At 35.2% G+C, this 5,004-nt stretch overlaps 1 pseudogene; it reads right to left on the minus strand.

The window, feature by feature from the left end:
• Positions 1–4,045: 4,045 nt before the first annotated feature.
• Positions 4,046–4,544, minus strand: LOC125173829 (peptidyl-prolyl cis-trans isomerase A-like; annotated as a pseudogene).
• Positions 4,545–5,004: the final 460 nt, after the last annotated feature.

A 5,004-nucleotide genomic window follows, 5' to 3' on the forward strand; every position in this document is an offset into this window, starting at 1 on the left:
ATGTTTTTCTTCCTTTATACAATTGATATGTTTTTTAAAACACAGTAGTGTGTTGTAATGTTGTGATGCCTCCTTTAACAACATGCATAATATCCATTCCCTTGGTGGACAGTATTTGCAATTTTTAAAATATTAACATATTCTAATTTTTCCAACAACTTTAATTAAAAAGCTTAACAATGCTCACTTATAAATATTGACAGAAAATAGTCTATAAAGCTTAAATATTAAAAAACCATCTGTACGTATGATAAGTATGTTAATTCAGAGAAAAACATTTAATTTGGTCCTTGTCTTAGTCAGTCTAGGCTGCAATAACAAAGGACCATAGACTAGGTAGCTTATAAACAAAAGAGATTTATTTCTTATACTTCAGGATACTGAAAGTCCAAGATCATGGTTGTGTTCTCTGAGAGCCCTCTTGCAGGTTGCAGAATGCAGACTTCTCATTGTATCCTTTTATTGTGGAAAGAGAGCTACCTGTCTGATTTATTTTCATAGAGATAATAATCCATTCATGAGGGTGCCACCGTCATGACTTAATTATCTTCCAAAGGCCCCACCTCAAAAATCATCACATTGGGATTAGGGTTTCAACATATAAATTTTGGGGGGACACAGACTTTTAAGCCATTGCAAATTTTCTTAGTTTTTATACTTTGTTATTCATGTAGGTAAAGAACTACATGACTAATTTCCTTTTTCCAGCCAGTCAAATCTTTAAATCCATACAGTTTAAATTTATTTGCAAAAAGCATTCTTTTTAAATAAAAATTTTTTTTAACGTTTATTTATTTTTGAGACAGAGAGAGAGCATGAACAGGGGAGGGTCAGAGAGAGGGAGACACAGAATCTGAAACAGGCTCCAGGTTCTGAGCTGTCAGCACAGAGCCCGACGCGGGGCTCGAACTCATGGACTGCGAGATCATGACCTGAGCCGAAGTCGGCCGCTTAACCGACTGAGCCACCCAGGCGCCCCAGCAAAAAGCATTCTTGAAGACTACACATAAACTACTAAAGCTCTTCTAGTAAATACTCCCTTCATTATTTCCTGGCTAGTAAATCCCATACAATTGTTCAAAAGAAGATCTAATTGAAGTCAACACTGCCTGTGGCTTTCCTGAAGTGGGAGGGGACAAGTCATAGAACCTTTGATAACATTGTTCATCTCACCTCAAATATAACAAGAATAAAGTAAACTTTCTAATGGTGACTTAAAACAATCAACTCTATTAAGCAACCTTGTGTCAAAGGGAGAATTTAAATACAATTGTGGCATTTGTTAAAACTACTATAATGAAAATGCACAATCTTAGGATAAATAGGATAATTACATCCCAAATCTAAGGGAACATGTAGCTTTAAATAATTAAAAATGAAAATAAAAGTGCAAAGAGAAGTACTTACAGGAAATATGCAATACAAAAGCTTAGAAAAAGAATCAGAAGATCATTTTGAGGAACTTCTAAGACAGGAAACAATACAGGTTAAAACAGAGCTTAGTAAATTAAAAAGCAAAATAGATGTAGATCTAATGAATATGCAACATAGAAAAACCATTAGCTTTCCTAAGTTGGGGAAAAAGGAAAACAGAAATTTACAAAATAAACAATGAAAGGAGGAAAAAGCTATCAAAACAGAAGGTATTTTGAATAAAATAGAGATTCTTCACACAACCTTAGAAAAATAAGACTTAGAACATAGGTTAACTGGAAATTGTCTAGCAAAATGCAATTTATCCAAACTGACCCCCGTAGAAATAGACAGTTAAAACCTACCAGTTACATAGAAGATGTAAAAAATTTAAGAAAGTGTGCTTCAAAAATTACCACAACAAAAACATTTTATAGGAGTCATCTATCAAACCTTCAAATACCATATAATTTCATTGCTACTTAATACCAAGTTATAAGAAAAAAAAAATGTCTAACCCCTTTTATGTAGAGAATATACCACTGATACCGAGATTTAAGATTATTTAAACTGGGTGGGGGGAAACAAAGAAGAAGAAGAAATAAAATTACAGTTAAATCATTCTTTAAGTAAAAAAAATCACAATTATATTTATAGATGATAAAAAGGCTGTCAAGTCAATTTAAAACACATTTTTGATAAAAATGCATAATGGCTTTTGTAACTTGATAAACCATGTAAACCTCAAATCAATACCTAGCACTGTAAAACAGAACAAAACCTTAAAGAATTCTTGTTAATGTCAAGAGCAAGGTAAGAATGTCCATTCTCACCACAAATACCAGTATTGAGAAAAAAAAATCCCTATCATCTCTACCACTCAACACGACTTGTTTTCTGGGCTTTCTATTCTGTTCTCTTGATCTGTGTGTCTATTAGGACCAGTACCGTACTGTTTTGATTACGAAAGCTTTGTAGCAGTAGATCTTGAAATCTGGAATTGTGATTCTCTACCTTTGTTCTTCAAGATTGCCCTGGCTGTTCAGGAATTTGTGTTTCCATACATGGCATTAAATGTGTAGATTACCTTTGGTACCACGGACATTTTAATGATATTGGTTCTCCCAATCCATGAACATGGAATATCTTTCCATCTATTTGTGTCTATATTCAATTTCTTTCATCAGTGTTTTATAGTTTTCAGAGTATAAGTCTTCACTTCTTTGCGTAAGTTTATTCCTATGTATTTCATTCATTCATTCATTCATTCATTTATTTAGTGCAATTGTAAATGAGATTTTTTAAAAAATTTTCTTTCTGCTACTTCCTTATTGCTGTACAGAAATGCAATAGATTTCTGTTTATTGGTTTTGTATCCTGCAACCTTCCTGGATTCATTTATCAGCTCTTGTAGTGTTTTGGTGGAGTCTTGAGTGTTTTCTATACATAGTATCATGTCGCCTGCAAATAGTGAAAATTTTATTTCACCTTACCAATTTGGGTGCCTTATGTTCCTTTTTCTTATCTGATTACTGTGTCCAGGACTTCCAGTACTATGTTGAGTAAAAGTGGTGAAAGTTGACATCCTTGTCTTATTCCTGATCCTAGGGGAAAAAACCTCTAGGTTTTTCACCATTAAGTATAATTTTAGCTGTGAGTTTTTATATATGTCCTTTATTATGTTGAGATATATTCCCTCTATACCTACTTTGTTGAGAGTTTTTATCATAAATGGATGTTGTACTTTGTTAAATGCTTTTTCTGCTTCAATTGAAATGATCACATGGTTTTTACCCTTTCTCTTTATGTGATGTATCACCTTGATTGACTTACGAATATTGAGCCAAACTTGCATCTCAGGAATAAATTCCACTTAATCATGGTGAATGAGTTTTATAACCAATTGTTAGATTTCATTTGCTAATATTTTGTTGAGGATTTTAAATCTATGTTCTTCAGAGATATTTGCCTGTAGTTCTCTATCTCCTCTCTCTCTTTTCTGTAGTGTATTTTTCTGGTATTAGAGTAATGCTGGCCTCATAGAATGATTGTGGAAGATTTCCTTCTTCTATTTTTTTAAATAGTTTGAGAATAATAGGTATTTATTCTTGTTTAAATATTTGGTAGACTTCACTAGTGAAGCCATCAGGCCCTGGACTTTTATTTGTTGGGAGTTTTTTGATTACTGATTTAATTTCATTGCTGGTAATTGGTCTGTTCAAATTTTCTATTTCTTCTGGATTCAGTTTTGGGAGTTTATATGTTTCTAAGAATTTATCCACTCATTCTATGTTGTCCAGTTTGTTGGCACATAATTTTGCATAATATTCTCTTATTATATTTTGTATTTCTGAGGTATCAGTTCTTATTTCTCTTTTCTTTTTTAAAGATCTTATTTATTATTATTTATTATTATTATTTTGTTGTTATTGTTTCACTTTTATTTCATAATTATAAGCTTCACTCTGCAATCCAGCTAAACTTGGAGGAGAGTAAGGAAATCATGGGACCATGGAACTGCAGCAGAAGCACAAAGATTATAGGAAATTTTGAGCATATGGGGGTGGTGGGGTGTTCTCCCAAGCTACAGAAGGAGTGGTCCAATGGTTAAGATAAGACACAAGCCAAAGTTTTAGACTTGTCCATAGTCAGCAATGGTGATCTTCCCGCTGGGGGGGTCTTGCCATTCCTGGACCCAAAGCAGTCCCTGGCTTCCACGATGTTCATGCCCTCCTTCACCTTGCGAAACACCACGTGCTTATCATCCAACCACTTGGTCTTGGCGGTGCAGATGAAAAACTGGGAACCATTCGTGTTGGGTCTAGTGTTCACCATGGACAGGATGCCAGGATCTGTGTGCTTCAGGATGAAATTGTCATCATCAAATTTCTCTCCATTGATGGACTTGCTGCTGATGTTATGATGTCATGTGAAGTCACCACCCTGGCACATAAATCCTGGGATAATCCTGTGAAAGCAGGAAACTTTGTAATCAAATGCTTTCTCCCCAGTGCTCAGAGCACAAAAGTTCTCTGCTGTTTTTGGAACTTTGTGTGCAACAGCTTGAAGGAGACCTGACTCGAGGGCTCGCCACCCATGGTGATGTCGTAGAACACAGTTGGGTTGACCATGGCTGGACAGTGTGGGTGGTTCCTGGGCAGCAGCATCTGCAAGGCCTGAAGATTTTATTATTAAGTAATCTCTACACCCAAGGTGGGGCTTGGATTTACAACCCCAAGGTCAAGAGTCACATGCTCTACTTACTGAGCCAGCCAGAGACCCCTGGTTTTATTGATCTGTTCTGTTGTGGTTTTTATTGGTGTTGTTATTTGTTTAGTTTTCCTCTAATATTTATTAGTTCCTTCCTTTTATTGGTTTTGTTTTTTGTTTGTGCTTCATTTTCTAGCTCCTTTATGTGTATGATTCTGGATATATGTCAATTTAGGTTGTCAAAGAATATAATATTTGTTAAGGTAAAATTCTTCAGGGCACCTGGGTGGCTCAGTCAGCTGGATGCCTGACTTCAGCTCAGGTCATGATCTTACCATCCCATGAGTTCGAGCCCCGCATCAGGCTCTCTGCTGACAGTTC

This window comes from Prionailurus viverrinus, chromosome C1, assembly GCF_022837055.1.
Source record: "Prionailurus viverrinus isolate Anna chromosome C1, UM_Priviv_1.0, whole genome shotgun sequence".
In the NCBI taxonomy this organism is placed as follows: domain Eukaryota; kingdom Metazoa; phylum Chordata; class Mammalia; order Carnivora; family Felidae; genus Prionailurus; species Prionailurus viverrinus.